The sequence below is a fragment of the Tachyglossus aculeatus genome, chromosome 17 (genome assembly GCF_015852505.1).
Source record: "Tachyglossus aculeatus isolate mTacAcu1 chromosome 17, mTacAcu1.pri, whole genome shotgun sequence".
NCBI lineage: Eukaryota > Metazoa > Chordata > Mammalia > Monotremata > Tachyglossidae > Tachyglossus > Tachyglossus aculeatus.
The window spans coordinates 41,797,421-41,822,951 of NC_052082.1; the positions used below are offsets into that span (position 1 = coordinate 41,797,421).

A 25,531-nucleotide genomic window follows, 5' to 3' on the forward strand; every position below is an offset into this window, starting at 1 on the left:
TACCAAGTGTTGGAGTAGGTACATGTAATCAGATCGGGCACAGTCCCTGTGCTACATGTTACACACAGTCTAAGCGGGATGGAGACGGGTACTGTTTAATCCCTGGGTATTTAATGAGGAGCAGTGTGGCCGAGTGGAAAAAGTCCAGGCCCGGGAGTCAGAGGATGTGGGTTCTAATCCCAGCTCCACCACTAATCTGCTGTGTGATCTTGGATGAGTCACTTCACTACTCCATGCCTCATCTGTTAAATAGGGCTCACAGTCTTCGTCCCCAAGTGGGACAGGGGCTGTGTCCAACTGCAATATCTTGTATCTGTCCCATTGTTTAGTACAGCTTCCGACACATAATAAGCGGTGAACAAATGCATACCATGTTGTGTCTCATGAGTCACTCATGCATTCAAGTCTGCCCTCTTCTAAGCCCTTTAATAGCACCGCACCCCCCAATAACTCGTAAGTGTACATATGTGCATTAATGTACATATTATTTTATTGTGCTTCTCCCCCTCCCCCTTGTGATTTCCTGGATTATAAAATCTTTGAGGGCAGGGATCATGTCGACCTGCACTATTGTACTCTCCCCAGTGCTTAGTATGGTGCTCTGCACACAGCCCTCCATAAATACCGATTGATTGGTCGGTTACACAGCAGGTCAGTGGCGAAGCCAGGATTAGCTTAGGTCTCCTGACTTTGTACTGTGCTCTAACCGTCAGGCCACTCTGCTCCTCTAGGCCACAGGACAAGCCTTGGCACAGCTCCAGCCAGTACTTACCCAAAGCTTGCTAATGGCCACTGTGGATAGTTTTGCGATCCATAAATAATTGTATTTATTGAATGGTTACTGTGTGCCAGACAGACAGTATAGTAAAGTTCATTCATTCGTACGTATGGAACACTTACGGTGTACAGAGCAGTGAACTAGGCACTTGGGAGAGTATGACACAACAGTAAACAGACCCATTCCCTGCCCACAATGAGCTTATGGTCTAGAGTTGGGAGAGACCGATATTAATATAAATAAATGACAGATATGGGCATAAGTGCTGTGGAGCAGGGAGAGGGGAAGAACAAAGGGAGCAAGTCAGGGAGGGGGAGAAGAGGAAAGGTGGGGCTTAGTCAGAGAAGGCCTCTTGGAGGAGATGTGCCTTCAATAAGGCTTTGAAGTGGGGGTATTGTCATTGTCGGATTTGAGGAGGGAGGATTTGAGGAGGGAGAGCGTTCCAGGCCAGAGGCAGGATGTGGGTGAGGGGTTGGGCGAGATAGATGAGATCGAGGCACAGTGAGAAGGTTAGCACTAGAGGAGTGAAGTTTGCAGGCTGGGTTGTACTAGGAGAGTAGCGAGGCGAGGTAGTAGAGGGTGATGTGATTGAATACTTTAGAGGCAGTGATGAGGAGATTTTGTTGGATGTGGAAGTGGATGGGCAACCACTGGAGTTTTCTGAGAAGCAGGTGATCTGTACCGAACGTTTTTGTAGAGTTGATAGACACATTCCCTGCCCACCAGGAGCTCACAGATCAGAGGAAGACACAGATTTTAATAATGTTAAAATGCTCGTTCATTCATACAACCAACCTTGATCTTCCCCCTCTTTTTATTCCCTAGGGCAGCAGCTCTCAAGGCGGGAGGGTGAGGACTTGGGGGAGGTCCAAGGCTGCCCCGAAAGTTGCCCGGAGTGAGTCGAACCTCACTAGAAAAATCAAGTCAGTGGGCACTCCAAATTGTTTGAATTAAATTTGGTCATTTTCCTCCTCTTCCCTTCCCCTCCCTGGACCAAAAAAAAAAACCAAAATGAGTTATTGGTTTAATGTAGCCCCACATGTGGATAAGGCAATTTCAGAGACTTTATCTTCCTGCCTTTGGGGAAGGACAAAGAGGAGTTGAGAGGTAATCCTGGATCCATCCTGCCAGTTGACCCGGAAGACTCTGTTTTGTCTGTCTCTTTGTCCGATCAGTCTAAGGCGAAGTAGGAAGCTTGCCCATGCCTTTTCTCAACTGTCCACATACCTGGCTATTTTTCAGTTGTATTTATTGAGCACTTACTGTGTGTTTAGCACAGTACTTGGGAGAGACTGTGAGCCCCACGTGAGATAGAGACTGTGTCCAACCTGATTTGCTTCTATCCACCCCATTGCTTTGTACAGTGCTATGCACATAATAATAATAATAATAATAATAATAATGGCATTTATGGAGTGCTTACTATGTGCAAAGCACTATTCTAAGCGCTGGGGAGATTACAAGGTGATCAGGTTGTCCCATGGGGGGCTCAAGTCCTAATCCCCATTTTTACAGGTGAGGTAACTGAGGCACAGAGAGGTTAAGTGACTTGCCCAAAATCACACAGCTGACAATTGGCGGAGCCGGGATTTGAGCCGATGACCTCTGACTCCTGTGCTGTTTCCACTTAGCCACGCTGCTTCTCGTAGTAAGCACATAGTAAGCACTTAACAAATACCACCAGTATTGTTGTTATTATTATTAATATTACATAGGCTATGAGCCCTGTATGGGATACGACCATCTGACTTGGTGATCTTGTATCTGCCCCAGTGCTTTGAACAGTGCTTGATGCACATTAAACATTCATTCATTCATTCAATTGTATTTATTGAGCGCTTACTGTGTGCAGATCACTGTACTAAGCACTTGGGAAGTACAAGGTGGCAACATATAGGGACAGTCCCTACCCAACAACGGGCTCACAGTCTAGAACGGGGAGACAGACAACAAAATAAAACATGTGGACAGGTGTCAAGTCGTCAGAACAAATAGAAATAAAGCTAGATGCACATCATTAACAAAATAAATAGAATAGTAAATATGTACAAGTAAAATAAATAGACTGATAAATCTGTACAAACATATATAAAGGTGCTGTGGGGAGGGGAAGGAGGTTGGGCAGGGGGGTGGGGAGGAATAGAGGAAAAGGGGGGCTTAGTCTGGGAAGGCCTCTTGGAGGAGGTGAGCTCTCAGTAGGGCTTTGAAGGGAGGAAGAGAGCTCTCCTGGAGGTTGTGTGGAGGGAGGGCATTCCAGGCCAGGGGGAGGACATGGGCCGGGGGTCGACGGCGGGACGGGAGAATGAGGCACAATGAAGAGGTTAGTGGCAGAGGAGCGGAGGGTGCGGGCTGGGCTGGAGAAGGAGAGAAGGGAGGTGAGGTAGGAGGAGGCGAGGTGATGGAGAGCCTTGAAGCCAAGAGTGAGGAGTTTTTGCTTGATACGTAGAATGATAGCATTTATTAAGCGCTTACTATGTTTAAAGCACTGTTCTAAGCGCTGGGAAGGTTACAGGGTGATCAGGTTGTCCCACGGGGGGCTCACAGTCTTCATTCCCATTTTGCAGATAAGGGAACTGAGGCACAGAGAAGTTAAGTGACTTGCCCAAAGTCACACAGCTGACAAGTGGGGGAGCTGGGATTTGAACCCATGACCTTTGACTCCAAAGCCCGGGCTCTTTCCACTGAGCCACGCTGAACAGATACCAAACTTATTCTGAGTAACATGCATTGTGTTCACAAGGACGACTGATAATTAATCATTATGATAGTTGTGAGTCGCTTACTCAATCTGGAGTGATTCAGAGGTCCTGATCACTCAGAGGAGAAAGCAAACGGAGAGTGTTAGTTAAACATCAGAGAGAAACAGGCGGATGTTATCTCTACCCCGGAGTGAGGCTAGCCAGCTCTCTGACTGTCCTTCTGAAACTGCCTAGCCCACGGCCTCGGGAATCCAGGCCAGAAGGCTTCCAGATGTAGCCCATCCCACTTCACCGCCTGGCATAACTCCCACAGTGCAAGGCAGGAATATAGGAGGAGAGAGAGGGCCGATAGGTAGAGGAGAATCCTGTAATCCTAATGTTAGGGAGATTCCGATGTTGGGGCAAGATGTCCAGTGGGAATCTGGCTAGGAAGGTAGAGAGGGAATTGAGAGGAGATAACAATAGCTACAGTCAAATCATCATCATCATCATCATCATCAATCGTATTTATTGAGCGCTTACTATGTGCAGAGCACTGTACTAAGCGCTTGGGAAGTACAAATTGGCAACATATAGAGACAGTCCCTACCCAGCAGTGGGCTCACAGTCTAAAAGGGGGAGACAGAGAACAAAACCAAACATACTAACAAAATAAAATAGAATAGATATGTACAAGTAAAATAAATAAATCATCATCATCATCATCGTCATCAATAGTATTGAGCGCTTACTATGTGCAGAGCACTGTACTAAGCACTTGGGAAGTACAAATTGGCAACATATAGAGACAGTCCCTACCCAACAGTGGGCTCACAGTCTAAAAGGGGGAGACAGAGAACAAAACCAAACATACTAACAAAATAAAATAAATAGAATAGATATGTACAAATAAAATAAATAAATAAATAAATAGAGTAAAAAATATGTGCAAACATATACATATATATACATATATACAGGATGTATATATATATATATATATATATATATATATATATATATATATACGTCAAATATGATGAAGAGGGGTGGCAAGAAAGAAGGGGAAATTTTGAGTGAGAAGTCGAGAAATAAACATAAGGAACAAAAGGGGAGAAGCAGTGTGGCCTAGTGGATAGAGCCTGGGAGGCAAAAGGATCTGGGTTCTAATACCGGCTCCGCAAGTGCTTAGGTGAGGCAGTAGGGAGGGAAAGAGAAATCCCGGTAAACTTCTGGAGTTGAAAAGTTTGGTTTCAAAGACAACTTGATTCGCCCGAGTTTTTGGAAGAGCGAGAAAACTAGAAGATAACCGATACCTGCGCTTTTGTATGTAATTTGGCCTATAGAATTCTGTAGCTCCTGAGCTTCCCCCCCATAATAGGAGAGAATCGAGCTTGCCGGCTTTGGCTTTTTCCACAGCATCTTAAGGGTCACAGTAAATCAATCATTCCATCTCCACTTGCTGTTTGATGGGTTGATTCCGCAGCGTTACTTTTCAGTTGACTCTCGTTGCAGTTGTGGCAGTCTTATGTTTTGTTTTCTGCCACTCAATTTTCTTGTTTTCGACCTCCTGTCCTCCCATTGCAAGATGTCAAGTAGTGCGTCTACCAACTCCGCGGTATTGCACCTACCCGAGCGCTTAGTGCCGTGCCCTGCACACAATAAGTGCTCAATAAATATCATTGGTGGATCAAGTAGGCCTGTCCCTTGGTGCTTCCAAACAGAGGGACCAACTCCTTGAGTTGGATGGGGGCCTTTGCCCTGCCAAATGCTCGGCTCCGGCAAGGAGTGGTTAATGCCAAACGTGTCAGCGGGCCCCGTATGGATTTTGGGACCACCTTGAGGAGTTGAAAGTGGGCCAGGAGCAGAGCCTCCCGGCAGGCTGGAACTTTCCATCGAGGCTTGGCTTGCTTCCCTTCACCCCAGAGCCCTTCATGGGCGAGCTGGAGGCCCGCCCCGGCCAGCTAGGTCACAAGACAGTCGCCCCAACCCAGGGAGCCCTTGGCATGACTGCCCAGTTCCCGTAGGTTTGGTTTGGGGAGCCCCATCACAACCGCTGCCCCTTTTCCCTCCTTTTTGCCCTTTGTCTTTCCTCTTTTTTGCCCTTTCTCCCACCTTTGATTTTTTTCTTTCATCCCCATTCTTCCCTGCCAAGCCGCAGCTTCCCTTCCCTCCTCTCCCCGTCTTTCTTTCTCCCTGTCTTCCCCTCATCTCCAAGTTCTCCTCTGGTCTTAGAAGTGACGTGACCTAATGGAAAGAGCCTGGGCTTGCGAGTCAGAGGGTGTAGGTTCTAATCCCAGCTCTGCCACTTGTCTGCTGCATGACCTTTTTTTTTTTATGGCATTTATTAAGAACTTACTATGTGCAAAGCACTGTTCTAAGCACTGGAGAGGTTACAAGGAGATCAGGTTGTCCCACGGGGGGGCTCACAGTCTTAATCCCCATTTTACAGATGAGGGAACTGAGGCACAGAGAAGTTAAGTGACTTGCCCAAAGTCACACAGCTGACAATTGGCAGAGCTGGGATTCGAACCCATGACCTTGGGCAAGTCACTTCACCTCATCTGTAAAATGGAGGTTGACTGAGAGCCCCATGTGGGACAGGGACAGTGTCTAACCTGATCAGCTTGGATCGACCCCGGCACTCAGAACAGTGCCTAACAAATACTGCAGTTATTACCCTCCTTGAGACCCTGCTCATCCCACCCATTGTTGGCTTGAGTCCCATGGTGCTGCAAAGGACAGAGGCAAAAATAATTCCCTTTTTCCCTCCCTATCTCCCCTCAAGTCTAAAGCCTTGGAATTCGGTTTGCTGGAGCATTTTAGTCTTACTTAGAGTTTGGGCCAGGGGTTGATTTGTCTGTAAACCGTGTGTGTGTGTGTGTGTGTGTGTGTGTGTGTGTGTGTGTGTGTGTGTGTGTGTGTGTGTGTGTCTATCTCTAAACTCCTTTAGATTAAAATAGTTGCTTCCACAAAGTTGTTACTCTTCCAAGCCCAGTAGTTTGCCTAGCAATATGTGGTGATTCCAGGAGTAGCTAAGCTTACATATGCAATACCTAGGCTTCGATATTGTACTCATGATGCAGTAGTATTTTCTGACCTGTGGGGCAGGGGAGGATGATTCTGTGCATGTGTGTAACCATTTGTTGGGCAGTGGCAGTTTTGTACTACTGTGGTGTTTGCCAGAGGTAGCCTCAAACAAGGAACAAGACCATGGCATCTTCTAGTCTTCTCCTTTGAAGAGGCCGGGGTGATGGTGCCCCGGAGATAACAGTGAGCACATAATTATAATAATGGTATTTGTTTAGCACTTACTGTGTGCCGAGCACTGTACTAAGCACTGGGGTAGATAGAAGATAATTGGGTTGGATGAAGTTCTAGTCCCTCTCAAAGCTCTCAGCTAAGAAGGAGGGAGAGTCGATGTTTTATCCCACTTACATTTGAGGAAATTGAGGCCCCAGTAAGTGAAATGACTTACCCAAGGTCACACAGCAGGCTGTTGGCAGAGCTGGGATAAGAACCTAGGTCCTCCAACTCCCAAGTTGGGTAGGGACCATTGCCATCTTGTACTTCCCAAGCGCTTAGTACAGTGCTCTGCACACAGTAAGCGCTCAGTAAATACGATTGAATGAATGAAAGAATGAAAGTTATCACTCCCAACAGCTCACCTATACTCCCTTCCCTGTCCAGAGGGATTGCAGCAACATGGAAAACGGTGGAGGAAGCATATGAGGGGAGCTTTGGCCGGCGTGAAAAAAATTTCTTAGCATAGCCTTGCCCGGTTGTGTAGTTATCCTTTTCAGTTTCTTTAACTTCAAGGATTGTGTCATCGTATAGATTAAATGCTAAACAGTTTTCCTAGCACGAGAGATACATTCCAGGCAAAGTAGTTTTTGCCAGCGGCTAATTGCAAGAGCTCTTACGAGAGAGCAGACAATGCATCTTCTCAGTGATGAAGGATGTGACCCATACACAACATTTTAGCAACATTTGTACAAATGAGTTGCACCGCAGTCAGCCATGGAGGTAGAAAACTGGACCGGGAATTAGGAAAAGTGGATTCTAGTCTTGATTTTTATCACTGTGGCCAAGTCACTTAGCCTTCTTGTGCTTTGGTTATTCATCTTTAATTGTACAATGGAGAAGTAATACTTTCCTCTATCTACTTTCCTGCTGTTGGGAATGAGATGGTGTGCTTTGGGCTCTTTGGGAAAAAGATGGGTGTTAAATTCAGAGTGGAATTATTATTAATGTTCTTGACATTGATATTTTATACTTCACGGGGCCCTTCAAAAGCAGGGGCCAGTGTTTTGTCTTCTCTTTCCAAACCTTATGGGGTTGCTTGGCGATATTATTGGTTTCCTGAAAGTTACACCATTTTTGAGGGTGGTATTCACGAGTAATGGTTTGAGAATATGTCCATCTGCAAGTGGAGGCTTAAGAGTTATAAAAATTTGATCTCCAGAATTCCGAGGGACAGTCTCAGATTTTTTAGGGCTATTGAGACACTGCCATCAATTGATCAATAGTATTTATTGAGTACTTACCTTGTGCAGAGCACTGTACTAAGCACTTGGGAGAGTAAAATACAACAGAGTTGGTAGACTCGTTCCCTGCCCGTAAGAGCTTTCAGCCTACAGGAGGAGACCAACTTTAAAATACATTATGCATATGTATCTGGCAGGGCTGAGGGTTGGGTGATTATCAAGTGCTTAAAGGGTACAGATCAAAGTTCCTAGGCAATGCAGAAGGGAGGGGGAGAAGGAGGGCTTAGTCGGAGAAGGCCTCTTGGAGAAGATGTGATTTTAATAAGGTTTGAAGGTAGGGAGAGTGGTGGTCTGTCAGATATGATGGGGGAGGGAATTCCAGGCCAGAGGGAGAATGTGGATCAGCGGCAAGAGAGACAAAATTCTCATATTATTCATTCCTATTATTCATTTATTCATATTAATATCTGTCTCCCCCTCTAGACTTTAAGCTCGATATGGGCAGAGAACATGTCTGTTAATTCTGCTGTATTGTACTCTCCCAAGCGTTTAGTACAGTGCTCTGCACATAATAAACACGCAATAAATACCATTGATTGATTGATTGATTGAAGCCCAGTACATTGGTGGCTGTTTAGTTTGCTCTAAACCCTGAAGCTGTTCTGTCCCAAAGATGCACCCCAGGCCAACTTTTAGGCATACTCTCCTAAAAGAAATGGTAGCTTTCTCGATCTGGTTTTCTTCTTCCTTTTTCATTACCATTGGACCGTAGTTGCCTAGGTAGCAGGCAGAATTCTACCACAGCATTCAGTTTAGTGTGGCCACTAAAGATTTTTGGTTTTCCTAAGTTATGCTGTTGGATTACCTCAGTGGACCACTTCCTCTTCAACACTGAGGTACCTCGGTTTGATGGACACAGAACTAACCTGAAAAGCTTTTTTATCTCTCTGATCAGGTGTTTAGTTTTGCTCAGTGGCTCCTCTTCTGCCTCATACTCTCCCAAGCGCTCAGTACAGTGTTCTGCACACAGTAAGTGCTCAAGAAATACGATCGACTGCCTTTCTTCCTCTTACTGGGGACATCCCGCAAGGCTCCACGCCGCATCCTCTGCTTTTCTCCTTGTCGGCAGGGATCACGTTTATAGCAACTCTGTTAGATTGTATTTTCCTAAGAGCGTAGTATGGACTCTGCACACAGTAAGTGCTCAGTAAATACCATTGGCAGACTGATTGATCTCTCTTGGGGGAGTTCATCTGCTCACCTGCTTCATCTCCTGTCTCTATTAGGAGGATTCCCAAATCCTCACCTCTCATGCTGCTCTCTCATCTAATGTGAAGCTTGCCTCCCGGATACATCCTCTCGGATGGCTCACTGATACCTCAAACTCAACATGTCCCAAGTGGAGCTGCCTATCTTTTCCTGGTAAATAATAATTGTGGTATTTAAGTGCTTATTATGTGCCAAGCACTGTACTAAGCACTAGGGTGGATGCAAGCAAATCAGGTTGGACACAGGCCGTGCCCACGTGGGGCTCAGAGTCTCAATCCCCATTTTACAGTTAAGGGAACTGAGGTACAGGGAAGCGAAGTGATTTACCCAAGGTCATACAGCACGCAACAAAATACACCTCTCCGAACTTTTCTGTATTGGGCAAAATTGACAATCCTTGAATCTGAGTGGTCCTGGACCCGCTATGGCCTTTCAGTACTCGTGTACTATCTATGCCAAATCCTGTCAGTCAGTCAGTCGTATTTATTGAGTGCTTTCTGTGTGCAGAACACTGTACTAAGCACTTGGGAGAGTACAGTATAACAATAAGCAGATATAGCAGCTCAACCCATATCTAAAGCACTCCTGAAATTGTACCTCTTCCAACAAGTCTTTCCCGATTAACTCCCAGAACTCCATGTTCTAGAAATCCACCAGCCATTTGGTCTTTTTTTGTTGTTTCTTCTGGTAATGATATTGGTTAAGAGCTTACTATGTGCCAGGCACTGTACCAAGTGTTGGGGTAAATGCAAGTTAATCAGGTCAGACACAGTCCTTGTTGCACATGGAGCTCACAGTCTTAATCCACAATTTACAGATGAGGTAACTGAGGCACTGAGAATTTAAGTGCCTTGCCCAAAGTCACCCAGCAGACTAGGGGTGGGGGATCCTCTGACTCTCAGACCTGTGCTTTATCCACTAGGCCATACTGCTTTGCCATACCCATTCCTCAGCTCTCAGGTTTTTAATTTTATAATAATAATTAAGGTGTTAGGCATTTACTATGTGCCAAGCACTGTTCTAAGCACTGGGGTAGATAACAGTTAAGCAGGTTGGACATAGTCCCTCTCCCACATGGGGCTCACACTCTTAATCTCCATTATACAGATGAGATAACTGAAGCCCAGAGAATAACATCGTGGTATTTAAATCCTTACTAGGTGCCAGGCACTGTACTAAGCACCGGGGGGCGGGGGGGATACAAGCCAATTTGTGCAGTTGTACATTCAATTTTTACCAAGAAAACTCTATGGATACACTAGCAGAACGATTACAGGTGGAAGTCCTGTATATATGTATATATGTTTGTACATATTTATTTTACTTGTACATATCTATTCTATTTATTTTATTTTGTTAGTATGTTTGGTTTTGTTCTCTGTCTCCCCCTTTTAGACTGTGAACCCACTGTTGGGTAGGGACTGTCTCTATATGCTGCCAACTTGTACTTCCCAAGTGCTTAGTACAGTGCTCTGCACACAGTAAGCGCTCAATAAATGCGATTGATTGGTTGGAGGTGGGGCATTCTGGGTGAGATATGTCCGTGGCATCGCTCTGGGTCGGAGATGACTCGACGGCATAATAATAATAATGGTATTTGTTAAGCTCTTATTATGTGCTGTTCTAAGCACTGGGGTAGATACAAGGTAACTAGGTTGTCCCACGTGGGGTTCACAGTCTTAATCCCCATTTTACAGATGAGGTAACTGAGGCATAGTGAAGTTAAGTGACTTGCCTGAAGTCACACAGCTGATAAGCTGAGGTTTGAACCCATGACCTCTGACTCCCAAGCCCGTGCTTTTTCCACTGAGCCACGGTGCTTCGACAGGGAAAGATATTCAGTTACTCTGCAGATCCTTTCGTCTGTTTCCCACATTCGAGTATAACCTCTTGTGGGGTTGGCAGGAAAATGTCACACTTGTTTTACTTCCAAAGTGCTTAATACGGTGAACTGTACGTAGAGGGTGCTCAGAAAATGCCACAGCTGCTATTACTACTACAGTACTCTGTTTTTTCATGCTTCTTCCCAGTTCTTAACACAGATGAAAGAAAAGTGGTTCAGTCCTTGGCTTGTTTTTTTGTTTGTGGGCCTCTAGGGAATGCTTACCCACTTACAGCTACTCGAGAGACAGTCAACAGCTTCCTGAAAGAGTTTCCTGGAGGAGTAGAGCCTTATTTTCACACTAGTGCCCAGCTTCTTTTTCATTCCTTCTTTCAGTCAGATTTATTGCGTGCTTGCTGTGTACAGAGCACTGTACTAAGCTCTTGGGAGAGTACAATGTAACCATGAACGGACACGTTCCCTGCCCACAACGAGTTTACAGTCTAGAGGGAATACAGAGTAACACGAAGATGAAATCAGGCAAAGACTCTCACAGGGCAAACAGCTAGGAATCACTCTGAAGCAACAACTCCAAGACCCTTTCCCTGGCGTTTTCTTATGATCTTTGTTAAAGCGCTTAGTATATGCTAGGCACTGTACTAAGTGCTGGGGTAATTACAAGTTACTCAGGTTGGACATAGCCCATTTCCCAAAAGGAGCTCATGGTCTTCATCCCCATTTTACAGGTGAGGTAACTGAGGCCCAGAAAAGTGAAGTGACTGGCCCAAGCTCACACAGCAGACAAGTGGTGGAGCCGGGATTAGAACCCATGACCTTCTGACTCCCGGGCTCGTGTTTTATCCACTATGCCTTGCTGCTTCTCTGATTACGTCCTAGGAGGGATATTATAATGGAATAGGACTGGATACAGAGCAAGTGCAACCAAGGCAATCAGAGGAATGAAAAACATCCCACGTTAGGACAGACTGACAGGATTTGGCCTCCCCCGGTTGCTGAAACCAAGGCCAGATGGGGCTTATAGTTGAAATTTATGGTCATGAAAGATGTGGTCAGGACGAATGAGGAATCATCAAATCCCCTGATGACAGGATGCAAAAGTATCTGTGGAAGCGGGTGGATATATTCCCAAAATAAGAGGAAAGGTTCCTTGGCACATGGTGGGGTAGTTATGTGGAATTCATGGCCTTAGGAAATGGTGCAATACAAGCATAAAGAAGTGTGTGGGGGCAGTGGGGGAAGTGTCTCACCTTAATTTATTATGATATTTGTGAAGCGCTTACCATATGCCAGGCACTGTGCTAGGCACTGGGTAAACCTTAGTCGTTTACTAAAGGCAGAGTTGGGGGAAACTATAGAGAAAATTTAAGGCACTTAGGCGTCCCGTCCCCAGGTGCTGGGATGAACTGTAATTGTGGTATTGGTTAAGCACTTAATCTACGCTGGACACTGGGGTAGAGGCTGTGCGCTCATTGTGGGTCTGTTGTTGTAGTGTACACTCCCAAGTGCTTAGTACAGCGCTTGGCACACAGTGAGCGCTCAGTACATGTGATTGAATGAGTGAATAATCAGGTCCCATGTGGTGCTCGTGGGATAAGTAGGAGGGACAACAGTGATTCAGTCCCCATTTTACAGATTCATTCAGTTGTATTTATTGAGTGCTTACTGTGTGCAAAGCACTGTATTAAGCTCTTGCAGATGAGGGAACTAAGGATATCAAAGAGGGCAGTCGACCACGTAGGCCCTCCGATCTTCCTGTAGCCACTGTTGGATGAACCATTGGCCTAATCTGGGAATGACGTTTCTCACATTTTGATATTCTTAGGTCCAATCCTATTGTAGGTTCCAGTCGAATTCTCCCAAGAACAATCATACAGACATTAGACATCTATGTGAGTATATAAAGGTTAGGAAACTTTTTCTTCTTTCCTTACAATCCCTGTAGACGCCACGCTTGTCGTGGCCAGGGGATGGGCCTACTAACTCTGTTGTACTCTCCCACGTGCTCAGTACAGTGTCCTGCCTACAGTAAGCGCTCAGTAAATACCACTGACTGATGCACAGTCATCGAGTTACGAAACACCTAACTGGTTGAAGCCAGGCTTTGGGGAAAGGATGAAGAAAGAGGATTTGTCAGCTTTTCTTACTCATGCGTTGGCTAAGTTGTGAAAGTAGGAACTCACCACACCCTTCATTCTCCAGCCTTTCTGGGGAGAATGCTGATTCTCTCTGCTTTCTTTTGTCTGCGGCCAGGCCAAAAAAAATTCAGAGGTCTCTCCCACTTCGGCTAAAAAAGGCGCAGAACGTGAGGACATCAGTCAGTGGACGAATGTTTTTTGACTGTGGGCAGAGAATGTGTCTACCAACTCTATCGGGTTGGACCATCCCAAGTGCTTAATCCAGTGCAGAGCACCCAGTAGGCACTCAGTAAATACAGTTGATTGACTGAATGCTGACCGTTGGAGGATTGAGTGACCGCTACTGAGGAGGGCATGAGCCTTTCTCCCCAGTTAGAATCCTGAAGTCCCTTCTCTAACCAAATCGTAGTCATGCCTTCACCTTTCCGTCTTTACACTCTCTCCCACGATTCACTTATTTCTCTCTGACTCAGCTCTAAAGCCATTCTCTCCCACGTATCGCTCACAGTGCCACAGGAGCCTTCAAACTCTACGCTACCTTCTGAATTTTTTTTTCTCATGTCTTAATTACAGAATTTTCTTATGCACCCTAACCCACCAATGTGTTTTTCTTTTTTCCTTTTTTTTCCTCCTTCCGTGTTACTCTGCCTCTCCTGTTTAATGTCTTCTTTTTTCCATCTTTCAAGCTCTGTTCTCTGCCTTTTAATCCTTTCTTTAATATTTCCTCCCCTACCTTTTCAACTTCCTCTCCTTTCTGCCTTTCAGAGTGTTTGTCAGGCCTTCGATCTACTGTCAGACCTTTTGAGCTATTCACTGGACACCTTTTCATCAGACTTCAATGTTCCCAGGAATTCTCATCCTTTTAAACTGGTGCCTGGGCGAGGTGGAGTTGCTACTATCTTTTTTTGCCGTCGTTTCTGATAAAACCAAATCTAAAATGGATCTCCATCTTCCCTCCTAAAGCTGCTCCTCTTAAGTTTCTCAGAAGCTTTATGGTCACCTGTAAATCCTCAGTATCTTTTAATGCTTATTATCATTATTTTTTAATGGTATTTGTTTAGCACTTACTCTGTGCCAGGCACCGTACTAAGCACTGGGGTAAGTGCAAGATAATTGGGTTGGACACAGTTCCTGTCCCACATGGGACTCACAGTCTTAATCCCCTTTTTACAGACGAGCTAACTGAGGCACTGAGCACTGAATTTGTCTTAACCAAGGTCACGAAGCAGGCAAGTCGCGGAGGTGGGATTAGAATCCAGGTCCTCTGATTCCCAGGCCTGTGCTTTCTCCACTAGGCCATGCTGCTTTCAGCTCTGTGCTGTGTGCGGCGGGGACCGTTTCCAACCTGATCGGCTTTCATCTGCCCCAGCGCTTAGTACAGCACTTGGCACCTAGAACGTGCTTAACAAATGCTACCATTATTTTGACTGATAAATCTAACAAGTAAAATCTAATAATCTAATAAATAAATCGACATCTTGCCCATCTCCAATCCCCTCCTGAAATCCCACTTCCTCCAGGAGGCAGCCCCTTGTTAGTTAGCCTTCCTCCCCAGACAACAGTTCAGCATTTATTCATTCATTCAATCATATTTATTGAACGTTTGTGTGCAGAGCACTGTACTAAGTGCTTGGAAAATACAGTTCGGCAACAGATGGACTCACGGTGTAGAAGGGGGAGACAGACAACAAAACAAAACAAGTAGACAGGTGTCAGTAGCATTAAACCATTTGTACCTTTGGTGGGTGTCAATTTACGTACTGTGGGAATGCTTGTTTATTTACCTCCATCATCGTCATCCGTGGCATTTTTTGAGGGTTTACTATATGCAGAGCACTGTACTAAGTGCTTGGAAGAGTACAGAACAACAGAGTTGGTAGACACGTTCCCTGCCCACAACAAGTTTACAGTATAGAAAGGGCGACAGACAATAATATAAATAAGTAACAAAGCAGCGTGGCTTAGTGGAAGGAGCACAGGCTTGGGACTCAGAGGATGTGGGTTCTATTCCCGGCTTTGCCACTTACCCGCTGTGTGACCTTGGGCAAACCACTTAACTTCTCTGTGCTTGTTACCTCATCTGTAAAATGGGGATTAAGACTGTGAACCCCATGTGGGGCAACGTGGTTACCCTGTATCTACCCCAGTGCTTAGAACAGTACTTGGCACATAGTAAGCGCTTAACAAATACCATAATTATTATTATTATTATTTTCCTCTTCTGTTAATCACTGTTTGCCTCTAGTGGAAAGGGCACAGGCCTGGGAGTCAGAGGACGTGGGTTCTAATTCCTGCACTGCCACACATCTGCTGTGTGACCTTGGGCAAGTCATTTCATTTCTCTGAGCCTCAGTTACGTCGTCTGTAAAGTGAGGGTTAAGACTGTAAGCCCCAAGTTGCCACCCTAACAGATTTAAGAGCCACCATTTTGTGGAGAAACGAAGTCAGGTACCTTTATTATGCCTCAATGTCTAGTGTCTTTCATTAGTCAAGCAGCCACTTGTATTTACTGAGTACTTACTGTGTACAGAGCACTGTACTAAGCCCCCCTCTAGACCGTGAGCTCATTATGGGCAGGGAATGTATCTGTTCATTGTTGTACTCTCCCAAGCGCTTAGTACAGTGCTTGGACTTAGTAAGTGCTCAGTAAATACGATTGAATGAATGAATGTAATAGAACAGTATAACAGACATATTCCCTGCCCACAAGGAGCTCACAGTCTCGCCACTGCCATGAAAGGAAACAGGATTGCTCGTCATCATGTTGATGCAACATGCAGCTGGCAGGCACCATGTCGGTGTAAACATTTTTCGTTTCAAGTAAGCTTGCAAGGTTGGTCGTAAAACACCTGTATGTTCATGTTTGAACCTCATTCGTCACGTACAGAGCTGTGGGAATTTAGCTGGACTAAATGCGTGGAGTAGTAGAGGACGTAGGCAGCTTTGGTAACTCGAAGATTTTAGAAATGAAATTTTTGCTGATATGGCTCAGGAGGTTTTATTGCCCTTTAGTTCTCACCATCTGGTTGGAAAGAAAGATTAACCCAGATTCCCCTGGAGCCCTGTTAAGGAGGCCGGGCTCAGTCTGGCTGGGTACATTTTTCTCACCATTGGTGGGGCTTCCCAAGGTGGATCACTAGGGGAACTGTCACGTCTAACTTCCACAATCCGGGGTACGGCAAATCCTCACCCCTTAAGAATGGGCCCTTTTGCCTTAAGGGGTCCATAGGCTGGCTTCTTAGAAAGCCACCTCCAGAATGGGTGACACTTTTAAACACAAGGGTAGTCTGAAGTTGGCATTTTGATCAAAATGTAGCCTGTTTTAATAATGACTTAACCGGTTTATCCTTGGGGTATGGAATGGGTGGGGGTGTGTGTGCCCGATTTCTTTTCTTAGTCCTCATTTCCAATCTCAACTCCCTGATTTATTTTCCAAAATAGCTCAGGTTAAACTTGAAAAACCATACTCAGATTTTGTGTCTGCCCCAAGAGCTCCTTTCCAATGTTGTGGCTTAAAAAAATTGGTCACTCCCAACCCTTTAGCCTCTGCCCTCTCACTCCCTTTTCTCTTCTTCATTACCTCGTCTCTTTCTCCTGCTTCCCCTTCCTTTGATCTCTGTAGACAGAGATTTTCCTTAGGGTTGCAGTCATAGTAGAGCTCATAATTATCAAAATATTTTGGCTTTACCCTTTCTTCTCTTTTGCTTCTGTACTTATGGAAAGTGTAAAACATGATCTAGTATAGTGCATTCTCTCTTTCAGAAAGGGTGGCATCTACATCCTTTTGGATAAATGATGGCCTTCTTATTCTTCCAGGTGTTAGTTGTGATATTTTATTGAGTGCTTACTATGTGCCAAGCTCTGTACTAAGCACAGAGGTAGGCATGAAATAATTGGGTTGGATCCAGACCCTGCCTCAAAAGGGGCTCACAGTCTAAGTAGGAGGGAGCAGAGTTTAATCCTTGTTTTACAGGAGAGCGAACTGAGGCACAGAGAAGTTAAGGGACTTGCCCAAGATCACACAGCAGGCAAGTGGCTCAGCTGGGATTAGAACCCCATTATCTCTGGGAACACAGAGTCTATGACTTTTCTGTGTGACCCCATTTCAGGGCCTAAAAATGTCTCAACGTCTAACCCAAATCCTTCTTATTTCCATCTCTTCTCATGGAAATGGAGAACCATCAGTCGCATCTAATAATAAACCTTTCATTTTCCCCAAAAATCCCTCTTCTGCCACCTAAATCCTCCCTTTCTTAGCCCCTTCTGGATCCCTCCAAGTTTTTCATCTCAGAGGCAGGGAAGGGAGTTTTGAAAAAGAAAACTTGGTACTTGTAAGGCTGTTTAGATAGAGCCCGGGCTTCCCCAGTGCATGTCGGTCTGAGTAGAACACAGTGTGAGAGCAGCAGTAGCAGTTGTGTGTTGGTGCACTTTTGCAAGAGAAGCAAGCTCACTGAAAAGGGGAGTTTTCCTTAATGCAGACTTGGTCAGGGACAGGGTCTTCCGGGATAATGAAGGATATAAACAGTCCAATCCCGGCAAAATTGCTTATCACAAACCCACAACTTATCCTCTTTTAATCATCATCTGGATTCATTTCAGCAGGTTTTTTTGGAACATCCCACCCCATCCCTTAACAATATTGAAGTTCAAGATCTCCCTTTTCGCTCTTTCTTTGATTTTTTTTCTCTCTCTAGTTGTGCATTTTTGATGTGTTTGGCTTCCCCATTTGAGTGAAAGCTTTATGCTTCTGTACTTCCTAAGCGCCTAGTACAGTGCATTGTACCAAGTGGGTGCTCCATAAATCCAACTATTAGTATAAGCCAAAAAAAATAAAACCAAAAACCCAGTGAACTTGTTTGCTAGTTGCCTGTAATGTTAGCTAATAGGGGGAAGCAGTGTGGCCAAGAAGGAAGAGCACAGGTCTGGGAATCAGAAGACCTGACCTAGGAATATCATAGAAGCCTAGAGCCAAAAGAGTCTTTGAGGAATTGTCTGTAAAGCAAATAATAATAATTGTGGTGGTTGTTAAGCGCTTACTATGTGCCAGGCACTGTACTTAGCACTGGGGTGGATACAAGCAAATCGGGTGGGACACAGTCCCTGTCCCACATGGGCTCACCGTCTCAATCCCCATTTTACAGATCAGGGAACTGAGGCCCAGAGAAGCGAAGTGACTTGCCCAGGGTCACACAGACAAGTGGCAGAGCAGGAATTAGAACTCATGACCTACTGACTCCCAGGCCCAGGATTCATTCATTCAATCAATCAGTCGTATTATTGAGCATTTATACTGTGTGCAGAGTGCTGTACTAAGCGCTTGGGAAGTACAAGTTGGCAACCTATAGAGACCTGTCTGCTACACCATGACGCTTCCCTGCGTCCCATGCAGAGCCACTTAGAACTGATAGTTATCTATTCTTAACTCAGATAACTCCAGAAATGGAAGTTCCTCAACTCCAGTATTTTATACCCCTGATATCAAGAACGTGCACGTTGTATCCAAACCGAAATCTCTCCTCCTGTAATTTGGCAATGAAATTTGCCCCTCCACCTTCTCTAAATCTACCAAACTGTAATCTTTCCCCTAGAGTCCGGTTTTCCGTCACCTAAGGCAGTTTCGTTGCTTTCTCTGAATCCTTTTCAACATCTCTAAACCATTTTAAAATCCAGGGATCAAAGCTGGGTTCAGTACTCTGATAAAGACCTGGTCGTCATCATCATCAATCGTATTTATTGAGCACTTACTGTGTGCAGAGCACTGTACTAAGCGCTTGGGAAGTACAAGTTGGCAACATATAGAGATAGTCTCTACCCAACAGTGGGCTCACAGTCTAAAAGGGGGAGACAGAGAACAAAACCAAACATACTAACAAAATAAAATAAATAGAATAGATAGGTACAAGTAAAATAAATAGAGTAATAAATATGTACAAACATACATACAGGTGCTGTGGGGAAGGGAAGGAGGTAAGATGGGGGGGTGGAGAGGGGAACGAGGGGGAGAGGAAGGAAGGGGCTCAGTCTGGGAAGGCCTCCTGGAGTAGGTGAGCTCTCAGTAGGGCCTTGAAGGGAGGAAGAGAGCTAGCTTGGCGGATGGGCAGAGGGAGGGCATTCCAGGCCCGGGGGATGACGTGGGCCGGGGGTCGATGGCGGGACAGGCGAGAACGAGGTACGGTGAGGAGATTAGCGGTGGAGGAGCGGAGGGTGCGGGCTGGGCAGTAGAAGGAGAGAAGGGAGGTGAGGTAGGAGGGGGCGAGGTGATGGAGAGCCTTGAAGCCCAGGGTGAGGAGTTTCTGCCTGATGCGCAGATTGATTGGTAGCCACTGGAGATTTTTGAGGAGGGGAGTAATATGCCCAGAGCGTTTCTGGACAAAGATAATCTGGGCAGCAGCATGAAGTATGGATTGAAGTGGAGAGAGACACGAGGATGGGAGATCAGAGAGAAGGCTGATGCAGTAGTCCAGACGGGATAGGATGAGAGCTTGAATGAGCAGGGTAGCGGTTTGGATGGAGAGGAAAGGGCGGATCTTGGCGATGTTGCGGAGCTGAGACCGGCAGGTTGTGGTGATGGCTTGGATGTGAGGGGTGAATGAGAGAGCGGAGTTGTGGATGACACCAAGGTTGTGGGCTTGTGAGACGGGAAGGATGGTAGTGCCGTCAACAGAGATGGGAAAGTCAGGGAGAGGGCAGGGTTTGGGAGGGAAGACAAGGAGTTCAGTCTTGGACATGTTGAGTTTTAGGTGGCGGGCAGACATCCAGATGGAGATGTCCTGAAGGCAGGAGGAGATGTGAGCCTGGAGGGAGGGAGAGAGAGCATGGGTAGAGATGTAGATCTGGGTGTCATCAGCGTAGACATGATAGTTGAAGCCATAGGAGCGAATGAGGTCACCAAGGGAGTGCATGTAGATCGAGAACAGAAGGGGACCAAGCACTGAACCTTGGGTAACCCCCACAGTAAGGGGATGGGAGGGGGAGGAGTAGCCTGCAAAAGAGACTGAGAATGAACGACCGGAGAGGTAAGAGGAGAACCAGGAGAGGACGGAGTCTGTGAAGCCAAGGTCAGATAGCGTGTTGAGGAGAAGGGGGTGGTCCACAGTGTCAAAGGCAGCTGAGAGGTCGAGGAGGATTAGGACAGAGTATGAGCCGTTGGATTTGTCAAGCAGGAGGTCATTGGTGACCTTTGAGAGGGCAGTTTCCGTGGAATGTAGGGGACGGAAGCCAGACTGGAGGGGGTCGAGGAGAGAGTTGGTGTTGAGGAATTCTAGGCAGCGCGTGTAGACAACTCGTTCAAGGAGTTTGGAAAGGAATGGTAGGAGGGATATGGGGCGATAACTAGAAGGTGAGGTGGGATCAAGAGAGGGTTTTTTTAGGATGGGAGAGACATGGGCTTGTTTGAAGGCAGAGGGGAAGGAACCAGTGGAGAGTGAGTGGTTCAAGATGGAAGTTAAGGAGGGGAGAATCAATCAATCAATCATATTTATTGAGCGCTTACTATGTGCAGAGCACTGTACTAAGCGCTTGGGAAGTACAAATTGGCATCACATAGAGACAGTCCCTACTCAACAGTGGGCTCACAGTCTAAAAGGGGGAGACAGAGAACAGAACCAAACATACCAACAAAATAAAATAAGTAGGATAGAAATGTACAAGTAAAATAAATAAATAAATAAATAAATAGAGTAATAAATATGTACAACCATATATACATATATACAGGTGCTGTGGGGAAGGGAAGGAGGGGAGAAGGGATGGAGCGAGAGATTTCATGAGATGAGAGGGAATGGGGCCAGAAGCACAGGTGGCCGGAGTAGCACTTGAGAGGAGGGAGGAGAGCTCCTCTGAGGATACTGCTGGGAAGGATGGGAGAGTAGCAGAGAGTGTTGAGAGCCGGGGGGTTGGAGAAGGGGGGGAAGTGACGTTGGGGAGGTTGGACCTGATGGATTTAATTTTGTTAATGAAGTAGGAGGCCAGATCGTTGGGGGTGAGGGAAGGAGGAGGGGGAGGAACCGGGGGCCTGAGAAGGGAGTTGAATGTACGGAAGAGCTGGCGGGGGTGATGGGCATGGGTGTCAATAAGGGAGGAGAAATAGTTTTGTCTGGCAGAAGAGAAGGCTGAGTTAAGGCATGAAAGGATAAACTTGAAGTGAACGAGGTTGGCATGGTGTTTAGACTTTCGCCAGCAGCGTTCGGCAGCTCGAGCATAAGAGCGAAGGAGGTGGACAGTGACAGTGATCCAGGGCTGTGGGTTAGTGGTACGAGAGCGGCGAAGGGAAAGGGGAGCGAGTGAGTCTAGCTGAGTAGAAAGGGTAGAGTTGAGAGCAGTAATCTGATCATCAAGACTGGGTAGAGAGGAGAGGGCGGCGAGGTGGGGTGTGAGGAGCTCCGAAAGATGGATGGGGTCAAGAGAGCGGAGATCTCGGTGAGGGAGTAATATGGATTTACAGGGGAAAGGAGTGTGAGTGAGGAGGCAGGTGAGAAGATTATGATCAGAGAGAGGGATTTCAGAGTTGGTGAGGGTGGACACAGTGCAGCGATAGGAGATGATGAGGTCGAGGGTATGACCAAGTTGGTGAGTGGGTGAGGTGGGGTGGAGGAAGAGGTTGGCAGCGTCGAGGAGAGATAGAAGGCGGGCGGCAGAGGAGTCATCAGGGATATCCATGTGGATGTTGAAGTCTCCGAGGATCAGAGTGGGCATGGAGAAGGGGAGAAGGAGAGAAGGAAGGTGACGAAGGGGTTAAAGAAGTTGGAAGTGGGGCCGGGAGGGCGGTAGATGATGGCGATGGAAGGATTAATTTCCGTGTTATAAGCCAGTTAGTAAGTCCAAGTACTGCATTAACTTTTTAAGTAGCAATGCTCTGTTGGTGACAAATTCATCTTCTGGTTGACATCAGTTTTTCTCTGTTCTCTGTGTCCTTTCTTGTTGTCCCCATTCTGGTGATGCTTTGGTCCAGAGAGAAATGGGGTGACAGTTATTCCAGTAGTGTGACTAGGGCCAGCTGGGAGTTTAAGGTTAGCTAGTTTTGGGGGTTTTATTATTAATAATAATAATGGTATTTAAGTGCTTACTATGTGCCAGGCACTGTTTAAGCACTGGGGTAGATACAAGATAATCAGTTGGACACAGTCCATGTCCCACATAGGGCTCACACTCTTAATCCCCATTTTATAGTTGAGGGAACTGGGGCCCAAGAGACGTGAAGTGACTTGTCCAAGGTCACACAGCCTACAAGTGTATTAGAACCCATGACCACCTAACTCCCAGGCCTGTGCTCTGTCCACTAAGCCATGCTGCTTCCCTCTTGGCTTCAGAGTGAAGCTGAGAAAAAGGCTGGGTGAATAATCCTCAATTTGGTTTCTGGCTTCTTTTTCTGTTGCTTTTTTTAATGGTGATGTTTGCTGCTAAATTGCCCTATACAACACGGACATGGGTTCTGTTCCCGGCTCTGCCACTTGTCTGCTGTGTCACCTTGGGCAAGTCCCTTCACTTCTCTGCGCTTCAGTTCCTTCATCTCTAAAATGGGGATTGAGATTGTGAGCCCAATGTGGTACAGGGACTTTGTTCAATCCCATTTGCTTGTGTCCACCCCAGTGCTTGGCACAAAGTAAGGGAGCAGCATGGTGTTGTGGATTGAGCATGGATTTGGGAGTCAGAAGGTCATAGGTTCTTGGGTCACACTGCCTAGAGAAGCAGCGTAGCATAGTGGAAAGAGAACAGGCTTGGGAGTCAGTGATCTGGGTTCTGATCCTAGCTCCGCCACTTGTCATCTGTGTGACTTGGGGCAAATCACTTAACTTCTCTGAGCCTCAGCTCCCTCATCTGTAAAATGGGGATTAAGACTGTGAGCCCCACGTGGGACAACCTGATAACCTTGTATCTATGCCAGCGCTTAGAACAGTGCTTGGCAAATAGTACGTGCTTAACAAATACCACAATTATTAGTAGTAGCAGTACAGTGCCTAGCACATAGTAAGCACTTAACAAATACCACAATTGTTATTAAATACCATTGTTATTATTATTAACTAGCCCATTGTAACAGTTCTGCACCTGCGTGATTGAGCAAAAAGCAGAGCAGACATTTGCCAGGCTATCAAAGGAGCTTAACAAAAACTCAGCTAAGATATCAGGAAGTGATTTCATTGTTGTCATCATCCCTCATCTGCGGAGCCTTGAGTGGTTGGCCCCGAATTGAACTGGGCTCTCTGCGATAACGTGGCTTTGGCCCGCTGCCAGGCATTTATCCTTTGAAGATCTCCCGTCTGGTTCCTGTTCAGAGCCCAGTGGCACCCTAGACCTGCTCATTCCAGCAGTGGGTATTTGTCGCCTTGCCACTCCGCGGGAGGAAGGGAGAATCGGGAAAGCGAGGCCTTGTGAAAAGATGTCAGTTTGGGAGTCAGAGGACCTGGGTTCTAATCCCGGCTCAGCCGCTTTCCTGCCACATGATGTGGATAGGACCCTGGCCTGAGAGTCAAAAGGTGATGGGTTCTAATCCCCGTTCCGCCACTTGCCTGCTGTATGACCTCGAGCAAGTCACTTCAATTCCCTGGGCCTCAGTTACTGCATCTATAAAATGGGAATTAAGATTGTGAGCCCCATGTGGGACATGGATCGTGTCCAATTTAATAATAGTAATGATGGTATTTGTTAAGCACTTACTATGTGCTAAGCGCTGGGGAGGTTACAAGGTGATCAGGTTGTCCCATGTGGGGCTCACAGTTTTAATCCTCATTTTACAGATGAGGTAACTGAAGCACAGAGTAGATAAGTGACTTGCCCAAAGTCACACAGCTGACAGTTGGTGGAGCTGGGATTTGAACCCATGACCTCTGACTCCAAAGTCTGTGCTCTTTCCACCGAGTCATGCTGCTTCTCAATTTATTTTGTGTCTACCCCAAGCGCTTAGAACAGTGACATAAGTGCCTAACAGATACCATCACTATTAAGTACCACAGGGTGCCAACTTGTGACAGCCGTTTCAGACTGCCACTCATCCGGCTGCCATGGGTTCTTGTGGTGCCCGAAGTTCTTACTACCACTTCACCCCTATTATCTCCTGCCACCTAAGCAGCAACAAGGGTGAACAAGGAAGAGAGGAAAGGCCGGCCAGAGAAGGAAGCCAGTAGTAGCAGGACTAGAAATAGCCTGCAGTCAGAGGCTGTTGTGAGCCACCCACTGCCAGATGTGTGCCAGGAACAGTAATAAAAATTATGGTATTTGGTAAGTGCCTTCTATGTGCCAGGCCCTGTGCTAAACTCTGAGGTAGATCTAAACAAATCAGGTTGGGGACTGTCCCTGTCCCACATGGAGCTCACAGTCTCCATCCCCAGTTTACAGATGAGGGAACTGAGGCCCAGAGAAGTGAATTTACTTGCCCAAGGTCACACAACAGACAAGCAGCAGAGCCACCCATGACCTCCTGATAAACTCCCTAATCACAATTGTAATCAATTATATTTATCCGGGGCCCTGAGAATTTCTTCTACAGAAATAGGCCCAGACTAAAACCTTCATCAGCTGGTAGGAAAACATTCACCTCTTCCCATCCTCTCCTTACCATTCGGCATCTCAACTCACCCCAGCCTTGTTAGGACTTCTCTGGACGTCGATCGTTGGCATCTATTGAGCGCTTACCGTGAGCAGAACACTGGACTAAGCTCTTGGGCGAGTATCGCACAACAGAGTTGGTACAAAGCTTCCCACAACGAGCTCACAGTGTAGACGGTATAAGGAACTAATTTAGAGTTAGGTACGCAAGTGCTCTGGGGCTGAACATAGGGCACTGGGAAAAGTTGGAGTTCTTTTCCAGGGGAGATTGTGGACTTTCTGGAGTGATGCTAGCCAGTTCTCTCTTCTGGATAAGCTATGCGGCCAATACTCATTCACGTCAACCCCACCCTCCTGTGAATCCCAAATCCATGGTAGCCATTCGTTTTTGAGAAGTTGCCCTTCTCACGATTTCTTTTCCGTTTTCCAGCCTTGGTCTCTCCTGTTCTTCCCAGTCTAGGGATTTTGCTCTTGATGCCCTTATCTCCCTGTCTAACCTCTTCCAGCCCCTCCCAAACTACTTTTGATCTGATCAAAATCTTGGTAATCATTCAAATTGAGTTGCATGATAGATTGTCCCTCTTTGTTGCTGAATTGTACTTTCCAAGCGCTTAATACAGTGCTCTGCACACAGTAAGCGCTCAGTAAGAAGCATCGTGGCTCAGTGGAAAGAGCACGGGCTTTGGAGTCAGGGGTCATGGGTTCAAATCCCTGCTCTGCCAATTGTCAGCTGTGTGTCTTTGGGCAAGTCACTCAACCTCTCTGTGCCTCAGTTACCTCATCTGTAAAATGGGGAT

At 46.2% G+C, this 25,531-nt stretch overlaps 1 protein-coding gene across 1 annotated transcript in view; it reads left to right on the plus strand.

Annotated features, from left to right (window-relative positions):
• The window catches only part of KCMF1 (potassium channel modulatory factor 1), an 89,335-nt gene that overhangs the window by 32,829 nt on the left and 30,975 nt on the right, over window positions 1–25,531 (plus strand). The window lies entirely within an intron of this gene.